General features: G+C 41.4%; 1 protein-coding gene and 2 non-coding genes across 3 annotated transcripts in view; 2 read left to right on the forward strand and 1 right to left on the reverse strand.

Moving 5' to 3' along the window:
- The window catches only part of LOC136856986 (uncharacterized), a 423798-nt gene that overhangs the window by 96803 nt on the left and 303187 nt on the right, over nt 1-23808 (reverse strand). The window lies entirely within an intron of this gene.
- TRNAG-GCC (transfer RNA glycine (anticodon GCC)) lies at nt 10853-10923 on the forward strand. Its single transcript has one exon. It is a non-coding gene; the product is annotated as a tRNA-Gly (tRNA).
- Nucleotides 11234-11305, forward strand: TRNAE-UUC (transfer RNA glutamic acid (anticodon UUC)). The gene has a single exon. It is a non-coding gene; the product is annotated as a tRNA-Glu (tRNA).

Below are 23808 nucleotides of genomic sequence, written 5' to 3' on the forward strand. Positions count from 1 at the left end.
TCTTAATCTGTTTACCCTCCAGGGTTGGTTTTTCCCTCGAACTCAGGGATACCATCTCTACCGCCACAAGGGCAGTATCCTGGAGCGTGAGACTTTGGGTCGGGGTATACAAGTGGAGAGAATGACCAATATTTCGCCTAGGCGGCCTTTTCTGTTATGCTGAATAAGGGCCTTGTGGGGTACGGGAAGATTGGGAGGGATAGACAAGGAAGAGGAAGGAAGCAGCCGTGGCCTTAAGTTAGGAGAAGTGAGAAACCACGCAAAACCACTTCGAGGATGGCTGAGGTGGGAATCGAACCCCCTTTACTCAGTTAACCTCCCGGGGCTGAGCGGACCCCGTTCCAGTCCTCGTACCACTTTTCAAATTTCATGGCAGAACTGGGAATCGAATCCGGGCCTCCGGACTGGCAGCTAATCACACTATCCACTACACCACAGAGGCGGACAAGAGAACTCTTGCAGGACTAAATTCCGGTACCTCTGCGTCTCCGAAAACCGTAAAAGTAGTTTGTGAGACGTAAAGCCATTATTATTATTATTATTATTATTATTATTATTATTATTATTATTATTATTATTATTATTATAGGCAGTACAAGTATCCAACCCCCGAGCGTTATAATGTCCTTTTGTATAATGCGGAATCTCATCAACGCGGAAACGGAAACTGAAAGAATTCTTTAAAATCTTCTCGTACAAAGCGGAAAACAGTAGTAACTTATGTAGTCCTACGTACAATATTTGTGCATTTTTGGTGCTGGTATGATCAATGTCACTGTTTCGACAAACTGGCGCACGTGTTTGAAGAGAGTTACAATACGGATGGTAGAACGAATGAAGTCCTTGAAAACGCATCGGCAATATCAAATTTGTGTTAAGCAAGAAACGTTCCCTGCGAGGCAGGGAACTTCATTCGAAGTTACGACCACCACATTTTCGAACCAGCTTTCTAGCAGTGAGAAAGGCCGAGAAAAAGAAGGCGGAAGATGGAGACGAGGAAGAAGATAAAGTCCGAAATAAGATCCGAACCCACGAATAGGCCTACAGTGCGTTTGTGACGTAAAGCAATTTGCCATTACATCTAACTCTTCGATTCGTCTTGAACTAATATACTCAGCTCAGGACTGCATTCAGAAAGACACGACTAGCAAGAAGAGGAGACAACTTTCTCTCTGATCTAGGGAAGAAAGCTTAGTGTTGTGAAGTAGTGTAGCCTGTAGAGTCTGATGATGGAAATAAGTTTAAGGAGAGTAAATCCAGTGTTCTGAAGCTGTATAATAATTGTGATAGTGCCATAATGATACACTGTGTCATTCTGTATACAACAACAATAATAATAATAATAATAATAATAATAATAATAATAATAATAATAATAATAATAATAATAATAATAATAATAAATCAGTGTACTACAGTATGATGTAAAACAATATGGATAGCCGAGCGTTATGTGTAGGCAGACAAGCAAGCTGTAAATAATATTTAACATTACTGTTTTAAGGCAAAAAAATGACCAACGAGGTTCTGTGTAATGCGGAAATTTGTGTGTTTCATTTTCTCGATTCCGCTTTGAACAAGTTTCACTGTAGTAGTAGGTTACCTAAAGTCTTCCACGATTCGTAACCAGAAGTGATGTAAGAAATAACACGGTCGCAGTTCGCATATTGACAGTTTTTATTCCGTATAAGGAAGGCATCAGTCGAAACGCGAAGTTTATGCAAGTTGTTGGATCAGTCTTTGCATAATTTATGATTATTTATGCTTGAGTCACTACTCCTAAATGATTCTTCTTCCGCTGTGAGCTCTTTAGTACGACACACCCTCCGCTAAGCATATTGAATGATGCATGCGGAAACGTAAGGTCGACCTCTATTGAACAACTGCTGCTACTGAGGAATGGTACGTCGAAATCAAATAAACAAATGTGAATACCAAAGCAAGGTCGCGCTTATGTATTAAGTCACCAGGTGTGATGGCAGGAGAGTCATTTTCCTCAAAGTACGAGATACTTAGTTTTATAGTCATGATATCAGTTTTTATCGTCATCCTGATTTAGTAGGAGGTCTTTGCCCGGCTTTAATTTTTTTTTAAAGGATGTTATCAGTTGCAAGTCCACGTAACTACTTTTGCAGTTTTCGGTTCAGAACTACGAATGTTTGCTCAAAACCCTGGATGGATATTTTCCTTCAAAAAAGAGCGAATCGCTGCAGCTTCCATGTCAAAGAGCATCACGATGCACACGAAGCCGAAAGCACTATTGTTTTACTACAACTTCCGGTCCATCGAGCTCGATAGCTGCAGTCGCTTAAGTGCGGCCAGTATCCAGTATTCGGGAGATAGTAGGTTCGAACCCCATTGTCGGCAGCCCTGAAAATGGTTTTCCGTGGTTTCCCATTTTCACACCAGGCAAATGCTGGGGCTGTTCCTTAATTAAGGCCACGGCCTCCCACTCCCAGCCCTTTCCTGTCCCATCGTTGCCGTAAGACCTATCTGTGTCGGTGCGACGCAAAGCAAGTAGCAACTTCCGGTCCGCCCAACTTGGCCCGAATGAAGAATGATGTTTACACAAACACTCCGTTCCTCAAAACATCACCATGTTCTTTGATCCATGTATATTTAGACAGGAGAGGACCGTCATATATACTCGCACTTGACATGATGTTTAACTATAAACTCTTCCTGGATACAAATTTTGTCAAACAGTTATACAAAAATTAAACTAAACACTTGTACACAAATCTGCTGATCCACGTGGCAAGGATTTCTTGTCTTTAGTCAAGACAGGCATCTCCATGGTGTAATGCAGGGGTCTCCGAATTACTAGACACCGAGGGCTGGTGGTCTGAGTTGGGCTAGATCAAGACATTTTATCAGAAATAAAAATCTGTAACGAAATTAACAAAATGTATCATACAATTTAATAATAAAGGACATTTTATTGAAAGGTATGAAACTTGCTTTTGAAATCCAGAATTTTGTCATACTGAGTCTTTAATTTAGTCTGTTGAATAAAGGAGATTTCTTTCAAATGTTGGTCACAAGTTACCTCGTACAGTTAAGCAAGAATTGCACACCGCATTTAAAAACAAACTTATTCCCTTGTTTTCCTGATAAAACTGACGTATTCTCGTTATTCAATTTTATAATTTTTTCACAAGCCGGGGGCCTGATAAACTCCTTCGCGGGTCGGACATGGCTCGCAGGCCCTATGTTGGGGACCACTGGCGTGATGAATAATTTCTGCCCCATGCCCGACATCGACTTCTATTTTATATATCATCACCTTAGTGAACAGTCCGCTTATTTGCACCTTGACCTCCATTTCTTTCGACCAGCAGCATCTTGAAAGGCAACTCCCACAGCGATCATGTCGAGCAGCGTGGCAAACCAACGCTTTACGGTCGCTCTCGTGGTCGTCAGTCTTCAAGGTTCAACTCTAGTGCTGTTCTTGAAACTGAATTATTATTTTACTTAAATTGCAAATAAGCAAATGCTTGTTTTTTTAAATTATCATTTAAGAGTACCATCTATATTTTATTAGGGGATTTTTAGTCGTAAAATAATACGATTATCGACCCCCTTTTATTACTAATCACAGGATAAAGCGGACAAGGTCTGATCCTTCGATGAATTCAGGTATCGGCTAGAATAAAGATCATTAAAGATCAGAAAGTGAAATACTCCTACCCTCACAAACCTAACGCCGTCGGAATTGGAAGAAGAGTTGATTAAAGGAAGTCAGATAGGAAAGATGAAACAGAGCTTGACGGAAGTAAGTGGATGATGATGATGCTTGTTGTTTAAAGGGGCCTAACATCTACGTTATCGGCCCCTAATGGTACGAAATGTAATGGCATTATAAAAATTCAAACTCATCCATTGACCAGAATAAAACATGTGATAAAGAATGAATGGATATGAATTTAAAACAATCAGTGGATCCGACCCAGAAACTGGCATAAACAATAATATTACTGACCAAGGGATTGCTTCTAAAGCACAATCCTGAATCGAGAACGCTTGTTGTCTAAAGGGGTCCAAAATCCATGTCAATGGCCCCTCATAATGGTACTTATCGTTAGTAAAGTAGAACGATGGTATTTGTCATGTTGCGGTACTAATCAGAAGTAGCGTAGACTCACGGTGTTCCACGGTGTCCTACACGCAAGTGTTGTACGTCGTACAGGTAACGCAGACCTACGGTGTTTCTCGCATAATAGCGCCATTCGTAGGCAACGCAAACCCATAGTGTTCCTCACCTAGGTGTACTAATCACGGGCGCCGGTATTCCCGTGGTGTTCCTCATATAGTGGCACTAATCATAGGCAACGCCCAGACCCGTGGTGTTTCTCATAATGGTACTAATCACGGGTACTGGAAATCCACAGTGAACCACTCACTGCTGCTACTAATCACTAACCTATTGTGTACCTAACATAGTGGGACTACCCGCAAGTAAAGGCGACCCATGGCCTTCTCCGCGTGATGGTACTAATCACAAGTAGTTTCATAGTTCTAATTCAATCATTCTTTGGTCGCCTCTTTCAGTTGCCGTTTACGACAGGCAGGGGATACCGTGCGTGTATTCTCTTCGTCATAGACTTGAGTACGAACTCATGGTTGCCACTCCACGCTCATAAACGGAATGCCTCAGAGAGAATGAGAGAGAGAGAGAGAGAGAGAGAGAGAGAGAGAGAGAGAGAGAAGGAGTACTAGCTGCAGTATCCATCGTTGACGGGGCAATCACATAGCCCAGCTACTTTCCGCCAATATCTAGGCAGGCTGTTTTACTCGGTACGCAACAGTAATCCCATCAGTTGGAGATGAGTGGCAGCAGAAGAGACAAATCACATCACAGCACTGCTCAATGCAAGGTTACTGTTGATCAGTTTCATCTTTCGATATTGTACGCCTTCACATTTAGTTTTCTTCCGATTCTGTGATATTAGTAGGTACACGTAATGTAAAGGGAGTCGTTCCTTTAAGATTTTTCTCATTTTTTACAATCATCTCCACATTTTTCCTTGTCAATATGGACCGACGACCATGTGGTTTTACACCTTAAGACAATTATGATAAAGACCATCACCAGTTAACACAATTAAACAATATCTCCATGTTAGCAAGGCTCGGCGTTGATATGGATTATGCAACGAAAGTCTAAATTCATGAATTCTATTGTCATTATTTGTCTATAGCGTAAAACTGTAAAAGACATAAATGATTGCTACTTGTATTCTATATAACTTTTGTTAGGGTATGTAATACTTTCCAATAGAAGCAATAACATAGGTGAATAAAAGTATTTATAGCCTTTACTGTAGTACCTTATTCCCAGACTTTAAATACCGATTTTCATCAAATTCTGTTTACCCATTTTCTCGTGGTTCGGCGTTGTATGGAACTTAGCAAAAATAAACGAAATTCATGAATATGGTAAAAATGTACGACAGATTATCGGAAATTTAAATCTACTGTATATAACTTCAGTTATATAGCGTAGTATTTGCCGATAGGTCCACTAATAACGTGTTTTTTTTTTTTTTTTTTTTTTTTTTTTTGCTATTGGCCTTACGTCGCGCCGACAAAGATATGTCTTATGGCGACGATGGGACAGGAAAGGGCTAGGACTGGGAAGAAAGCGGCCGTGGCCTTAGTTAAGGTACAGCCCAAACATTTGCTTGGTGTGAAAATGGGAAACCACGGAAAACCATTTTCAGGGCTGCCGACAGTGGGGTTCGAACCTACTATCTCCCGAATACTGGATACTGGCCGCACTTATGCGACTGCAGCTATCGAGCTCGGTACTAATAACGTAATAACGTAAATATTTAAGAATTACATTTTAGGCCTTCCCCTAAAATACCAATCACTATTCACTCCGTGTGAAAAAAAAATAGCCTAGATAATAGGGCCTCATTCTCCGACTTCACATACCAGTTCTTGTTAAATTCTCTTCAGTAATTTTCTTGTATTCCGTATACATACACACATACATGACATGACGGAAAATTAAAAAAGTGCATTTTCTTGTTACTGTAGACACGACCGATACATAAATACCATTCTTATTGAATTCTGAGCAATGTACAGACAAAACTCTTATTTGATGTGTATATAAAGAACTTTCATAATGATTGATGGTGATTGTTGTTGAACGAGCCTTAACATCTAGGGCATTCAGTTACCGTTATGCCAGATGGTTTGAGGGTTAAAATATCTAGAGAATATTAATAATAGGCCGCTCCATTATCATGAGCAGCTCGGCACTGACGAGAGTTCAACTCATGTACTTCCAAGAGCACATGAAGTGAAGCGGACATTTCAAGGTGGCGTTGCTATTACTGTTCCTTCATTTACGCATCTAGGCACCGGTATCGTTTTGATTAATTGTACTCATTTTAATCTACAGTGTGCTGCAGTGGTGTACACACTAGTGAAAGCAACTGTAGGCCTAACAAAAGCTAGATTATTAGTTGCAGGACTCCGTACAAGGCACGGTGGTGGTGATTATTGTTTTAAGAGGAAGTACAAGTAGGCAACCATCCTCTGTATAACACTAATCAGAAGGAAAAATGGAAGGGATCCGACACTTCGAAAAATGAAGATATCGGTCAAAGAAAGACAAGGGCCACGAAGGGCGTGAAAATGAAAGACTCCCTAGCCCTCGCAAACCTAATAGCGTTGGGGTCGGAAAAGAACAAGAGTTGACCAAGAGAGGTCGGATAGGATAGATGAAAGTGAGGAGCCTGGCACAAGTAAGTGGAAGCAATGCCAGGACTCAGCTAAGGGCCCCGTGGTCACCAACCCACGCTCCAAAGTTCAGAGCCCCTGGGGCCCCTTTTAGTCGCCTCTTACGACAGGCAGGAGATACCATGGGTGTTATTCTACCGCCCCCACCCACAGGGGGAGTACAAGGCACGATACTAACATTTTTCGAGGATGAATAGAGACCTGGGAAACAACACACAGCCCAAAAGCAAAGCAAAGTCACCTCCTTGGAGGAGTGGAAGGTAAAGGCCCCCAACCATTGTTAACCTTGGCACGTGATGGGGTAGAGTGGTTGGCTCTCGGCCAGGCAGCCCCCCATGTTATAGTGCACGTTATATAATTATACTAGCTGATGTACCCGTGCTTCGCTACGGAATTCTACACTGTATACAGAATTCTAGGTTAGGTAGTGTACACGTTGTGAGCAAGATTGTCTTAAATTGTATAGCTCTTAACGTTACCCTAGAAATGCAACGGGAGGTCACCAAACATCTTTTCTCATACAGTATGAAGACTGACGGAATTTTCACTGTAATGGTGGACCCAATTTCATACCATCAGTCACAATCAGGTTGGGATGTTTTCATTATAATGCCTTTTTACGTCCTCAGAAAGACTGTCTTAGTGGTTTTCCCAACTGAAATGAACGTACAATGACGTCAATAGGAATGGCGCGATTAAAAGCAATGCTTTCATATTACGAAATACTCGTTCAAATGAAACACCACACATTTTCTCACTTTTAACGAACAGGACTACACTGCCTATCTAACAGTCTGAAGTTCCAGACCTGGAATGACCAAACCGCAGACAGCCGTGATCCGTGAACACTCTTCGGCGGGGAAAGGGTCGAATAGTGGAGGCTCCCAGGGCAAAAACTATGCCCAATTACTTTTCTGTTTCCTAGGAGTACCCGATGAGTCGGAAAATATCAAGTTCACTACAGTGGCGGCGGAAAAATCTATCTGACTGGAAGGCAAATTTTTTCTCCAAGCCAGAAGAGAAACCCCCTCTTCAAAGGTGAAGAGAAAGAAGCTTTTCTTAAGAAACGGCTCTTTTCAGAGTTGAATTTTGAGTTATTTAGTGAATATTGTAGTGCTATAATTTGGAAAAGGCCTAAATTGTTCTTTTTTTTTTTTTGCTTTACGTCGCACCGACACAGATAGGTCTTATGGCGACGATGGGATGGGAAAGGCCTAGGAAGTGGAAGGAAGCGGCCGTAGCCTTAATTAAGGTACAGCCCCGGCATTTGCCTGGTGTGAAAATGGGAAACCACGGAAAACCATCTTCAGGGCTGCCGACAGTCGGGTTCGAACCCACGATCTCCCGATTACTGGATACTGGCCGCACTTAAGCGACTGCAGCTATCGAGCTCGGTAAATTGTTCTTCTAGACCAGGCCATACTACTACTACTACTACTACTACTAAGTGAGGCTCTGCCTTAAGTATGCACACTGCTTATTCAAAACAGCGCGTCAGAGTAGGGATCGAATAGCTGAAATACTATGATGAACCAGCTTGTTACGTACCAACTGTATAAGAAAACGTATGAACCAGGGGAATGGCATGCTAAAGAAGAAAGTTTTCTAACTCCCCGGCTATTTCCCGCCAATATTCAGTCAGGCTGTTATACTCGGTACGCAGCAGTAATCCCATCTATCGGAGTTGAGAGGCAGCATAAGAGACAAAGAACATCACAATAAACAATGGTCAATGTAATGTCATTGTTCGATATTATAGGCCTTCCCATTTGGTTTTCTTCCGACTCTCAAATACCACTCTTATCACAGTCGGTACGGTAAAACTGAATAAGAGATAAATGATCGGAAATTGTATTCTCTATAACTTTTTATATAGTACTTTTCGATAGGACCAATAATATTGGTATTTAAAAATTACATTTTAGGCACCTTCCCCTAAACTACAATTTCATCCAGGATGAATAAAGTTGTTTATAGCTTAGATTGTAGCTTCTTTTTCCCCCGACTCTATATACCGATTTTCATTAAATTCTGTTAACCCATTTTCTCGTGGCTCGGCGTTGATATGGACTTACCAACAAAAATACAAATTCATGAATAGCTGTGTTATCCTAGCCGGTACGGTAAAAATGTATAAGACATAAATGGTCGGAAATTTAATTCGCTATAACTTTGGTTATGTAGTATTTAGCGATACGACAACTAATAATATAAATATTTGAGAATTACATTTACGCCTTCCCCTAAACTACCATTTCACTCTGCGTGAAAAAAATTATTCATAAGCTAGATTGAAGCGACGTATTCCTCGACTTTGCATACCAATTTTTAAGAAGATAAGACTACTAAAAACATAAATATTTGAAAATGAAATTTTAGGCCTTCCCCTAAACTACCATTTCTATCAGCGCGAATAAAAGTATTTATAGCCTAGATTGTAGCGACTTATTCTCCGACTTTGTATACCGATTTTCATTAAATTCTCTTTGGCCGTTTTCTAGTGATGCGTGTACAGACAGACAGACAGACAGACAGACAGACAGACAGACAGACAGACAGACAGACAGACAGACAGACAGACAGACAGACAGACAGACAGACAGACAGACAGACAGACATTACGGAAAAGTAAAATGTGCATTTCCTGATTACTGGGGACATGGCCGATACAGAAATAGCATTATTTTCAAATTCTGAGCAATGTACAGACAAAACTCTTATTTTATATATATAGATTACCCTCGAATCGAACCACTCAGTGATGGTCGATTCGAATAACTCATAATTAAAACACCAGTGGCTTCAGGCTTGGTGCATAAACGCAGTGAGTGGAAGTCGATATAGAAATAAAATAATAAAAATAAAATGGAGAGATGCGTGCAGAAACAGTTCTATTTTAATAATTTACAAGTTTACTATCAATTTAAAACTCAATTCATTTTACGTCCATTCTATCGAAAATTTAGATGACTTCTATTCAAGACGGAAACGAAAGCACATCTGCATTACTGAAACTGACAGTCGAGCACAAATGAAGTAAAGTCACCTTTCCCCAGTTCTCGTTAATTTATCTGAAAGCATAAATACAGGTTTTCTTTCTTTCTTAATTAATTAATTAATTCGTTTACTCCCCGGAGTTGGTTTTTCCCTCGGACTCTGCGAGGGATCCCACCTCTACCACCTCTAGGGCAGTGTCCTGGAGCATGAAACATTGGATCGGGGGATACAACCGGGAAGAAGGACCATTACCTCGCCCAGGCGGCCTCGCCTGCTATGCTGAACAGGGGCCATGTGAGGGGATGCGAAGATTGGAACGGATAGACAAGGAACAGGGAAGGAAGCGGCTGTGGCCTTAAGTTAGGTACCATCCCGGCATTTGCCTAGACGAGAAGTGAGAAATCACGGAAAATCACATCGAGGATGTTTGAGGTGGGAATCGAACCTACCTCTACTCATTTGTCCTCCCGAGGCTGAGTGGACCCCGTTCCAGCCCTCATACCATTTTTCAAATTTCGTGGCAGAGCCGGGAATCGAAGGGGGAGGGGGGTGGCTAACCACTAATCACGATAACGATACACTACAGATAAATACAGGCTACCAGGTAAAATGTGTATAAGTAAGGAAAATGTTGAAAGTAAGAAGACCACGGCGTGAGTCCTGGAAGAAATTTCGATCTTTGGTCTAAATACCGTAACTCAGAATTAAACTACATGTAAAATATTTCATTTGGTCCTAACAGTGCAAGTAAACATGTTACTATCTATCTAGGGGAGAAGAGTATAAGTCATTTTCGGACTTACCGGTATACTAGCTTTCCCTGGCAGTCTAGAAATAAAAAATATTATACAATACTGTGTTTTTAACGTCATTACGAGGCAGCATTACCACTAACATTAAGGAAACAAATATCCTTAAGAGTTAACATGAACGTGAAAACAATCTGTGCGCATTACGATGATACAAGTTCCCCACTACCACGTGTCGATAGCTTAAAACAAAAACAAAAACACAAATACAATATATTTCTATATCTCGCAGTTCTGGAAAGATGAGCAATGCAAATAGTACATATAACTGACGGATGAAAACTCCGTAAGCATCGGTGGTTCAGTGGTAGAATGCTCGCCTGCCACGCGGGCGGCCCGGGTTCGATTCCCGGCCGATGCAGGAAAGTTTTTGCTCCTCAATTCTTCAACATTTAAATACAGCTATTTATGAACTATAATATGCCAGCCATCAAAATATCTGAACAGTTACTGTTAGAATCGAACGTTTAATTAAACTTCGGCAAGTAATAATTCCTTCGTCCAAGATATTTCTGCAATGAAACGCGCCAGGAACTGTGTATTGAGAAATAATCCGAATATTTAGGAAAATCATTAGCACGCTAGAATGAAAGAAATACCAAAAGAAACCAGGATACTGAACAAGAATTTCAACTCTTCTAATCATTACAAAGAAACCATCCCAACACAACTCCGGTATGGTCTAGTGGCTAGGATACCTGGCTTTCACCCAGGAGGCTCGGGTTCGATTCCCGGTACCGGAAACTTTTTTTACTTTTATTCTGCATTACCTTCTGATCATGCGTGTTAAAATAGCTTTTCCATAAACCTTATTTTTTCTATTGGAGCAGTTCTGTAATTGTTTCTGTAACTTCGGTTCCTCTATGTGGTGTCCTTTTAAACATGTTAGTCAATTGTGATAAAGAAAACGCCACTGTTATACAACTGTTGGGCGATTTCTTCATTTCGTTTGATGGCCATAAAAATTAGAGACAGAAATAACAAACACGTGAATTTTCTAATTAATCACTCCCGAACAATCTCGGCTGGTTTAAAGTGCTCCGAAATCATCTGCAATTGAGCAGGATACCAGGAAGATTTCTACTAATTTCTAGTCTTAAACTTCTGCATATCATTCATCAGACCCAATTTCTGAAGGGTGATGACATTTAAGGTCATTTTATTAAAGTAATAATAATAATAATAATAATAATAATAATAATAATAATAATAATAATAATGGTTCCAACGTCTGAATACAATGTGCCTTTCGAGTTGACGCCGTATATGTATAGTTGAAAGTGAATCATAGTAGGGCCCCATCCTCATAGACGCGCATATCACCTACGTTATTTCACTATGTCTTGAAGCGGCAAACTTTTTTTTTTTTTTTTTTTTTTTTTTACGATTTGGTTTACTTTGCACCGACATGGATAGGTCTTATGGCGACTATGGAATAGGAAAGGCTTAAGAGTGGGAAGGTAAAGCCCTAGGATTCGCCTGGTGTGAAAATGGGAAACCACGGAAAACTATCCTCAGGGCAGCCGACAGTGGGGCTCGAATCCATTACCTCCCGAATGCAAGCTGACAGTCCGCCTCTGTGGTGTAGTGGTTAGCGTGATTAGCTGCCACCCCCGGAGGCCCGGGTTCGATTCCCGGCTCTGCCACGAAATTTGAAAAGTGGTACGAGGGCTGGAACGGGGTCCACTCAGCCTCGGGAGGTCAACTGAGTAGAGGTGGGTTCAATTCCCACCTCAGCCATCCTGGAAGTGGTTTTCCGTGGTTTCCCACTTCTCCTCCAGGCGAATGCCGGGATGGTACCTAACTTAAGGCCACGGCCGCTTCCTTCCCTCTTCCTTGCCTATCCTTTCCAATCTTTCCATCCCTCCACAAGGCCCCTGTTCAGCATAGCAGGTGAGGCCGCCTGGGCGAGGTACTGGTCATACTCCCCAGTTGTATCCCCCGACCAAGAGTCTGAAGCTCCAGGACACTGCCCTTGAGGCGGTAGAGGTGGGATCCCTCGCTAAGTCCGAGGGAAAAACCGAACCTGGAGGGTAAACAGATGATGATGATGATGATGATGCAAGCTGACAGCTACGTGACCGAAACCACGCAGATATTCGCTCTACCCTTATGCAAACTGCGACGTAACTTCACACATGACCGATATTGTACTCCTGAAGACAACAGCCCGGGGCATTCTTCTGTAAATCATAGCTGCATTCGATACAGTACCGATACTAAGAGAATGGTTTGTACGCTGGAAGAACGACTGCTCATCGACTGTTTTCGTGCGATATACAGTCGATTCTTAAAGCATGACCCTACCGGAAGAATTAGCAAGTCATTTTGAGAATAGTTTCCCGGAGTGAGAGTTTCAACATCTGTTGCAATATTTAAATGTAAATGATTTAATGGTTAATTAAAAGACCGTAGGACTACTGATAGATTTAACAGCAGAAAAGCTTTAGATAATTCGTGACAGATTAATACGATGCCAAACGCAAACGTCAGGGAACTTTCGCAGCAAGCTACAGTTTCATTTGCTTCTCAATACAAGGCAAGGAAATGTTTTGAACTATAAGCCTTACGAAGTAACTGAAGTACAACGCTTAATGCCAACAGACCCAGTCGAATGCAAGCTGCTACATTTAAAGGATAATGTTCTCGTTAAATTTTTATTTTTGAAGTAGATCTACCTCCCAAAGTTGAAACGAAATCGGTTCGGTTTTTTTCTTTTTTTACAAGCTGCTTTACGTCGCATAGACTCAGATTGGTCTATGGCGACGATAGGACAGGAGAGGGATAGGAGTAGGAAGGAAGCGCCAGTGGCCTTAATTAAGGCACATAATTGCCTGGTGAAAATGGGAAACCACGGAAAACCATGTTCAGGGCTGCCGACAGTGGGGTTCGAACCCACTATCTCCCGAATACTGGATACTGGCTGCACTTAAGCAACTGCAGCTTTCAAGCTCGGTAAATCGGTTAGCCTCCATCACCTCATTCTATGTACCCTCCTGCCATTATTCCCACCTGCTTGTACCAGCAATCATTCTCGCTACCTTAATGTCTTATTTCCAGCTACGGGTATGATATTCTTAATGCACCCAACTATCACTTTTAGGAATGTCAGCCTGAAAATAAAGCTATGCCATGATCATTTCAATAAAGAAAGTTCACCGATTCCTGAAAGAATGCAGTTTATTGCAGCTGCTGGCTCATTGCATTAGCTTTGCTACATCTTCATTCGATTTGACTTACTGAACTGCCATCCCGGTAGAATACGCATTTTCTACCAGACATTGTTGAAGATCTTTAGTAAATTATCTGTTATAAAACGTATCACAGTGTAATGGAGTAATGTCCTTTTATCAAATTTCTTTGATGAAAGGTATGAGTACCGTGTTATCTGTTGCAAAAGATTTGACTTGTTACGTCCAAAATGGCGGAACGTAAATTCAGTTGGAATGTTGCTACAGCAAAAGCAGTAGCGGTGATTGGGGGGTGGGGGGTGGGGGGTGGGGGCGACGATGGAGATTTTTTTTCCATTTTAGCCGGCTGAAACTAGGAATTATTAAAACAAGCAATTAGTAGAAGCCCTGTTGTCTTATCAGCTAATTTTTTTCTTTAATTATTATTAAAATTATTAGCGGAAATACGCAGAAAATATCGTTCGTCGCGACTAACCGATTTGTATAGCGCCACAGCAACTGGTGGAGACTTTGCATGTGCTGTGAGCAAGGGTAGCAGGTGTATATATTTTTGCTAAGGTCATGGGCACTGAGATATGATTTACCCGCTTACCGCGTGCATTCGTCAGCTGGCAGTCTCTTTAGTATCTGTTAGTTTATAGTCAAATACTAAGTTATTTTTAATTGTATAATCATGCCGTACTTGTATTTAACTGTAATACACGTGTAATATTGTTCCTTGTAAAAGTTTTATTGTACAGTATTGAATCAAAATCTCAGAAAGCTATTATTACCGCACTTAAGTTCGTAAACTCTCAAACTTTACCTCTCTATTGAAATTCACTCAGAGAAGATAAGAAAACCATTTTGTAGCTTTTTTTTTCTTTCGGTTTTGATGTATATACATCCCCCCCCCCCGCCATCTATATTCCACATACCAGGTAGTTTTTGTTGTCTGTACATATTTTTTTGCCCCTCCACTTCTAATTCCCAATCTCCGCTACTGAACAAAAGTGTACATTTCCGAGTATTACATGACTAAAATGTCGTGTAATACAAGCCACCACGAATATAGAAATGGAATTTTAAGGGAGCATGTGTATTTAAATAAAGCGGAAGCGGAAGATGCACAGTTGTGGATGTGAAATAGAAATTGAGTGGAATACGTAGCCAGTATTTAGCTGAAAAACTGAAATTGAATATAACCCTTGCGTTATATATTATATTAGTTCCAATTCATTTAATTTTGATTATTGTAAGCAACTTCTTTTACTTCTTCTGATATGTCACGTGAGATAAGCTAAAACCATGTGGGTTTTAAAGTTGTAGTATGAACAAGCAGGCAAGTGTAGAATTACTTGTCGTCTGCTCTCCTGTGATGGTTTAATATAAAGCATACCGGTCTATTTGATGCGCATTTTTGTCATTACAAGTAAAAACTAATAGTAGCCAAACATGCACACAACTGTCCTTCATCCATTTTCTCTGAACTATGATAAAATATGTTATGTAGTATAATGGTGAAATGGCTGTATGTTACAATCTGTATCTATAAAATAATATGACCTGACTGGTTTATCATCGCCGACTCAAAACAACTTATCAAATAAATTACATTTTGGGGTAAATTTATATTACAGTATAGGTTCTCTCTAAGGAAGGATTTTTGCACATTTCATTGCTAAGGGTGTGAATTGTTTAAATATATCTGCATCTCAAAAACGTAACAGCTTACAAACGTGAAAATTGGTATCTGTAGGCTAATCTCATTTAAAAATACACATGTACTAATTTGTTTTCTGAAACTTCTCTTAAGGGGTTGAAAAGAAGTGAAAAAGAAGTTTAATTATTTTAACGAGGATATTTATATCTCAAAAACTGAAGATGTTACAGACGTGAAAATTGATCTTAATGCAATACTGAGAAACGATTAATTTCATCAATTATGAAATCCACGCGAGCGAAGCTAGTCTTTTAAAAGTTAACTTGCAAAAAATATTTGACAAATTTCTTTGATAAGTACTGGAACACCAGCCTTATCATAGTTGGCGCAACACCACAAGCTTGACGTAGAAGTAACCAGGAAGAACTAACAAGCTAGATATCATAATTTAAAATTAAACACATTTCTACTGAAGAGATGACAAACTCTCGCAAATGGTTACAATTCTGAGAACAAGAAGGGGCCAACTACTGATAAAAGGTAGTTGCTTGTAAATGAGAAATATCTGTTCATCTACGGCTGTTGGGGCCAAATCGTGTACACATATTGAGCAGCACAGCTGCGCACAAGATAACGGCCAGGCTTATCGTGAACACATTCCAGTATTCTGTCAGCATGAATAATGTTCTAGAATATCAACAAAACGGGAGTTGCTCTGTTCGTAGTTTGTAGCAGTAGCAGGTACTGCAGTCTGCCTATCAGATGCATAAAGAATAGCCTGATTACGGATGACTGAATTATATTGTAGTCGGTTACCAGCAAATTTCGGAAGTAATAATTTCGTATGACCATTTCTAGCCGGGTGCAGCCCTTGTAAGGCAGACCCTCCGATGAGGGTGGGTGGCATCTGCCATGTGTGGGTAATTGCGAGTTATTGTGATGTATGAGTTGCAGGGATGTTGGGGACAGCACAAACACCCAGCCCCAAGCCAAGGCAATTAACCAATGAAGGTGAAAATCCCCCGACCTGGCCGGGAATCGAACCCGGGACCCTCTGAATCGAAGGCCAGTTCGCTGGCCACTCAGCCAACGAGTCGGACATTTCGGAAATGAGAGTGGCCCAAACAATTTCAGTCTCACTTCAGATAGAGCTACCAGATCGATGAAGTGATCCGTACTGTTTAGCAGAAATGAACACTACCAATTGATTTGTTTATGTTCTTTTGTAGGCAGCTGCTGGTGCGGCCTTTATTTGCACATGATACGACTGAATTACAGTTCATAGTCTATTTTTGTCCTTTTAAATGGAAGAAACTTCTGCTGTAAATTTACATTAAACTTCACTTTCGTCGTGGCATTTTGCCTACCAACTCTATCCAGAGCAATTGACAAAGGAGAAAAAGCAGCTATCATATTTATTTGCACCAGTACTTATTTCACATTCTCACAAGACCATCGTCACAAGTAACGACTTTGAAATTATTCACTTCGGATTAACGGTTCAAGGATCAAGACTTCACTTAACTGACCATAGTGTCCTGAATCCTGTCGTGTCAGCCCCAGATTGGAGCTCAGAACTCATTCTTCCGAGGATCGAACCCATGACCGGGACGTAGGAGGAATGGTGTCGCTGAGATATACGTTAATATTATAAGGGAAATTATAAGTTAATAGTAATGACTATGTAATGGCAACAAGGCCAAGGAATCATAATTATAATGCTGATATAAGTAAATTAAGAATCCTACAAGATTTAAGAGTTGAAGGCACACCAAAAGCTGTGAGCCACAAGTTGTGTAATTAGAAGTAAGGCTTGGTCGAAGTAGGTGAATCATAAGCTGCACCCTGCTAAAGGTGCGTAGTATATCTTCAGAAAAGGTGGGTAGCGAGTGAACGGAAGAGGCAATTCCGTTTTCGTGTGTCTGAGGACATTCTCCATAGGATGGAAACTTCGATGGCCTTCTCGAAGGGAGGCGAAAGTTGGTGAAGGTATAAAACAGGGGTACACATCCTGATCGTGGCTTTTTGGAACAAGTCGGCTAGAAGTGCGGGCGGAAGCCCTGTCAGTCAGGTCTCCGATAATAATAATAATAAGGTCCAAGTGTGGACTTAGAGTATTCACTTCAATACTTCGACCACGCCAAGTCTTCTATGTCAGCGTCATTTGAAGCTAGGAAGGAGATTGTAAATACTGTATATAATTATATATACTCATCAGTCTGCTATTAAAGGAAGGTTTTGGGAAATAGAGGACTTCGTCTCTTCACACGTAGCAAATCTCCCAGGCCCATTGAACAATCCCTCATTACCGCTCGGAGGAAGTCAATCTGATTATTTATCATTCTCGTCGTGGCAAAGCCTGTGTCACGACAGGAAAAACAAAACTGGTGTGCAGCTGCGGGGTACTGGGTTCGATTCCGCCTCAGTGAAGAGACAGATTTTTAAGAGCCACGCAGAAGAGGCTAGCTCAAGCAAGAAGATTCGCAGATCCGGTCCAGAGCAGCAGACGAGAGGCCTACCGTTCCAGCCTACGCAGAAGGAAGCGGACATCAGGACAGGAGAGCAGCAGGAGGCACCTGGAGGAGCTCAACGCCGAGACACCGAGAGAAGACAGCAGATATTCGGGCAGTGGTAAGTACCCACAAGTGTTGTAAATATGGCAGATTCCAATGTACCCAATGATGTGCCAGATAATGTTTCTGACTATGATAGTGCTGGGGATGCACAGGATGGACATTTATACGTGTCAGTTACTGAGGGATATCGGTTAATAGGTCATGAATTTAGTGGTGCCAAACCAGAGCAATTACGTGAGTTTATTGCTAATGTGGATGCCGCACAGAGTATGATCAAGGATAGGGACCAACCGTTATTCTTTAAATATATTTTGACAAAGATTACGGGTTCTGCTCGCGAAAAGTTATTATCTAGATGTGACATAATCAACTGGGAAAGAGCTAAGGAAGCTCTTTGGGAATATTATGGAAAACAGGGCACTTTTGACTTGTATTTGTGTCAATTGTTCCAAAAAAGCCAGGGACCGAAAGAAACCGTGGCCGAGTGGGCCCATAGAATTGAAGAAATGGCGTTGATGTTTCGAAACGCTATCCTGGAGAATGAACCAATAGAATATCGTACAGGGCAGCGCAGAATGCTAGTGAAAATCGCGATAGCGGCTTTCACTCAGGGGATTCATACAGCGCGAATACAGGGTAAGCTACAGGATCGTAGCCCTCAAACTTTTGAGGCGGCTGTAGCTATTGCTAGACAAGAAGAAGCCATGATTAATTCCCAGAAGGAGAGAGAGGCACTCCTCAGGAATAGTACGGCTTCTAGAAAAGAAGGCGCGCACACCCAGCCGGTAAGCTACACGAAGGGTCGGTGGCAAGGCAAGGCCACGCAAGGGGCGCAAAAACCTAGTAAATCTCCCCATTATAACAAGGTGCTGCTAATATGCTTTAATTGTAATAAGGAGGGACATATAGCTAGAGATTGTAAGCAGAAGAATCAGAGTTCTAAGACAAAGGAATCCCTTACTCCTCGAAGAAACGCCGCAGGAGAGATAAAATGTAATTATTGCGGAAAGCCAGGCCATTGGGCACGGCAGTGTAGAAAGAAATTAGCTAACCAAAACAGAAATAGAGAGACCGGTAAGACCGGTAACGAGGTGAACATAGTGCGCACCTCTGGTTACCAACAGAGCGCGAATAAGGTGGGACCGAAATGCTTTAAGTGTAATGAAAGAGGGCACAAAAAGGCAGAGTGCCCACGTAGAAATTCGAAGCCGGAATTCAGGCGTTGTTACGCTTGCGGCAAGGTTGGCCACCTACAGTGGCAGTGTCGCACCAGATGCGATAGCGAGCCCAAAGGTAGAACAGAGTTCTTGCCTAGAAGACAGACTAGGAATGTTCAGAGTTGTAACGGTAATAATAATAATAATTCCCGTGATAGGACACGCGAAAAGACGCGATGTAGAATTTGTAGGCGATGGTCGCATTCAGCTAAAGAATGCTGGTTTAAAACCGAGAGAGAGGCTTTAAACTAGATAAGGGAGACAAGTCAGGGACGCTTGAGATCTCCCATAAGACCATCAGTCCCAGTAAGGTCGGACAGCATGAAGAGGGTACCGTATTAATAACGGTAACCGGGCGTAAGGATGCCTTAAGATTTTTAATCGACACAGGAAGTGATGTCTCTCTTATTAAGGAAGGTAGTGTTCCTTACGGTGCTTGGGTTAACCGCAAGGAAATTCTGAAGTTAAGAGGCATAACGAAAGGTTCGAAGCAAACCAAAGGAAAAGTTCGAATTCCCGTTGGTGGTAGATGTCCAGACTTCCATGTAGTGGACAACGACTTTAATTTGAAACAAGACGGTATAATTGGAAAGGACGTGTTAAGAGACAGCGTCTTAAATTATAAGGAAGGCTATGCTGTGATAGCAGGAAAAAGATACCCACTAGGGGCGAAAGAGGATATGTGGGTGGTGCTCGAACCAAGAGTGGAGAAAATCGTAGCCATAGAAGTAGACAAACCGTCAGCCGAAGGCTTGATAGAGCGGCAGGAAGTAAAGCCAGGTGTATACCTAGCTGAGTGTTTAACGAAAGCCAAGGATTATGTCGCACTCGTTAGTATGTTGAACACTACTGACAGGGAGTGGCGATTAAGAAGCCCAGTAGTTAAGTTACTGGATGTAGAAAGCGAAAATACAGCGGAGGTACACAAGGTTGAAGAAACCATAGCTGTAAAGGGCGATAGTCAGGCCAAGAGGCCGATCGCGCAGAGGGATGATAATAATAATCATAATCAGGAAGGTAAATCTCGAACGCAGCGAATACGGGAGCTGCTTAGAGTAGATCACTTAGCTCCCCAAGACAGGGAGAAAATTTACGCTATCTGCACGGCTTATCAGGATATTTTTCACTTAGAAGGGGATAAATTAACGCATACGAATATACTTCAACATGCTATCCCCACACGCGTAGATCAACCTCCAATTCATGTGAGGCAATATAGGTTACCCGAGGCTCAGAAAGAAGAGATAGGTCGTCAGATAAGTCAGATGTTACAGGATGATATTATTACTCCTTCGACTTCCCCATGGTCTAGTCCCATCCTTTTAGTCCCAAAGAAATTAGATGCTTCTGGTAAGCAGAAGTGGAGGGTCGTGGTGGACTACAGACTTTTGAACGACGTCACCATAGGAACTACGTATCCTATTCCATTAATTTCTGAAATATTAGATGCCCTAGGAAAAGCGAAGTATTTTTCCACTATGGATCTGGCCAGTGGATACCATCAGGTATTGCTGAAGCCTGAGGACAGAGAAAAGACAGCATTTTCTGCCTTAGGGAGGCACTATGAATACAAGAGATTAGCTATGGGACTTCGAGACGCGCCAGCAACTTTTACGCGTTTGATGAAAACAGCACTAGCAGGCTTAGAAGGCATTAAATGTTTGGCGTATATGGATGATTTGATTGTGTATGCTAGCTCTGTAGAGGACCACAATCAGAGATTACGTGATGTTTTTCAGAGATTGAGAGAGGTAAATCTCAAATTAGGTCCAGATAAATGCGAATTTCTAAGAACGGAGGTAGCTTTCTTAGGACATGTAATTACTAAGGGCGGTGTTCAACCTGATGATCGAAAGGTTCAAGCAGTAAGAGAATATCCTCAGCCTACCACTACGAAACAGCTGAAAGGATTTCTAGGCTTGTCAGGCTATTATCGTAGGTTTATTCCGAACTATAGTAAGATAGCGAAACCACTGTACGAGCTGCTTAAGAAGGAAGTACCGTACGAATGGACGGATAAGCAAGAGCAGGCATTCCAGATCTTAAAGAAAAAGTTAACAGAGAAACCGATATTGCAGTACCCAGACTTTGAGAAACCTTTCATATTGACCACAGACGCTAGTAATGAGGCCTTAGGAGCAGTGCTGTCACAAGGACAGATAGGTAAGGATTTGCCGATAGCTTACGCTAGCAGGACTTTAAATAAGGCCGAAAGAAATTATTCTGTGACAGAGAAAGAATTACTAGCAATTGTTTGGAGTGTGAAGTATTTTAGGCCGTATTTGTTCGGCAGGCATTTTACGGTAGTAACAGATCATAAGCCCTTGAAATGGGTATTTAATGTCCAAGACCCATCTTCTAGATTAATTAAATTCCGATTGAAATTAGCAGAGTACGACTTTGAGATAGTGTACAAGGAAGGCAAACGTAACTGCAACGCAGATGCCTTAAGTAGAATTCCAGTTAGAAACGAAGAGCCTGATCAAAAAGTGCGAGTAGTTAATTCTAGTGATAATAACCAAGAGACTAGTAATGAGGAGTGTGAGGCTAATGACAACTTAGGAGGACCTGTTAGCTCAGATAAAAATGTGCAACCACGGAGACTCAGCTCTGAATCCGAGGACGCCACGGCAGAGGTGACAGAGCCTGAGAGTGGAAGCGAAGAAGGTAGTAGTGATAGTGAGGATGTAACCGAAGAGGCTAGGAACACTAGCCCGGAGCTAACAGAACAAGATAAATTAGAGATTATTAAGGAATGTCATGAGTCATTAGTATCAGGCCATCAGGGCATATCCAGAACGTATGCCCGGATAAAAGACCATTATCAATGGGAAGGGATGCAAAAGGATGTAGAAAGGTATATACGCTCATGCCCATCATGTCAAAAGAATAAGATTACCGGGCCTGAAGTAAAGGCAAAAATGGAGATCACAGATACTCCGAAAGCAGTCTTTGAGAAAATAGCACTAGATGTGGTAGGACCTTTAAATGTAACGGAAGCAGGAAACAGGTACATACTCACCTGTCAAGACCAGCTGTCTAAGTATTTAATTGCGAGTGCTATGCCGGACCAAAGTGCAGAAACCATAGCACGAACTCTGATTAATAGAGTAATTAGTATATTCGGTATACCAAATATTATACTGACAGATCAAGGTGCAAATTTTATGTCAGATGTTTTTAAGAAGTTATGTAGAATATTGCGAATCAAGAAGGTCCATACAGCGGCATTTCGACCGCAATCTAACGGTAGTTTGGAACGCTCTCATAGGGTGCTCTCAGAATATTTAAGACATTATGTATGCAGTTCACAAGATGACTGGGATAGTTATCTTCCTATGGCAATGTTTGTGTATAATACGACCAAGCACACTAGCACAAGTTATACACCATTTGAGTTAATATTTGGGCGAAAGGCAAATATCCCTGGTGTTCTTCAAAGGAAACCAGAGCCAAATTATAATGAATGCCAGAATGTCTTGGAGCAGTTAACCAGACAACTGCAAGAGAGCCATGAAATAGCTAGAAAGACGTTAATTAAAACCAAAGAACGAGATAAGGAATACTATGATAAGGCCAAGAATGAAGTTTCATTCAAAGTAGGAGATCTCGTGTTGTTACGTAACGATGCCCTACGAAGGGGACGTTCAAAGAAACTTTCTCCACCGTATCAAGGTCCTTATAAGATTACTAAGGTATCGGGAGTGAATTGCACGTCACAGGTAAACAAGCGTGGTAGACAAATTATCGTGCACCAGAATAGATTAAAAATGTACATTAATTAGAGAAGAATGTAAGGTAATGGTTCCTATTTAGGTCGCAGTGAGTTACACTTCCCTCACTCCAACGGCATTGTGGATTATCGTGTACCGCTGATAGAGTTAGTTGAAATACTCTGTCAGGTCGCGTCGAAATCAGGAAAGTACTAGAAATTTTAACCTATGTAAGAGAGGAACCTAGGAATTTTGGTACGGGAGTAACATGGTGAGTACGTCCTAAGTACCCGTCAGAAAGACTACAAGTGACGAGACTGTATGTCCAGATATCAACTCGTCAAAATGAACCGCAGGGTTCAAACTGAATATGGAGAGAATTCGAGTTCTTAATGAGGATTAAAATTATCTACACTTGCTATATGCACGTTCTGAAAAGCCTTCACTTACTGTCACTAGAAATTAAATGAGTAAATTAGGTAGCGTCGTATGTAAAATAAATGAGATCTGCTTGTAATTATTAAAATCAGAAAGGGCGTGAAGCCAAGCTTAGTTCCACTGAAACGAAATTCATTCATGGTACAGAAAAATTTCACAGATAAATGTTTTATGTAATCCATATGATATCTAATTGAAGGTCGTTATCATGAGGATAACCCCGTGTGGTGTCGGGGATTTACGCAAACAACACTCTACACTTTGGTACTCTTCTTCCCATACAGTTACACAGCCAGAATAACACCACGACTCGAACCTGTCTGTCGTAGGAGGCGACTAAAGGTTCCACTTAGGGAATGGCCTTGTATTTAGTCCTTTATGCACGAATACGGGCGTCCTGAGTGAGGCATGGAACCCAGTGAGGCGGGTCCTGCCTGGGAAATATCACCATTAGGCCGGTGATTTTCCA

This window comes from Anabrus simplex, chromosome 1 (assembly GCF_040414725.1).
Source record: "Anabrus simplex isolate iqAnaSimp1 chromosome 1, ASM4041472v1, whole genome shotgun sequence".
NCBI lineage: Eukaryota > Metazoa > Arthropoda > Insecta > Orthoptera > Tettigoniidae > Anabrus > Anabrus simplex.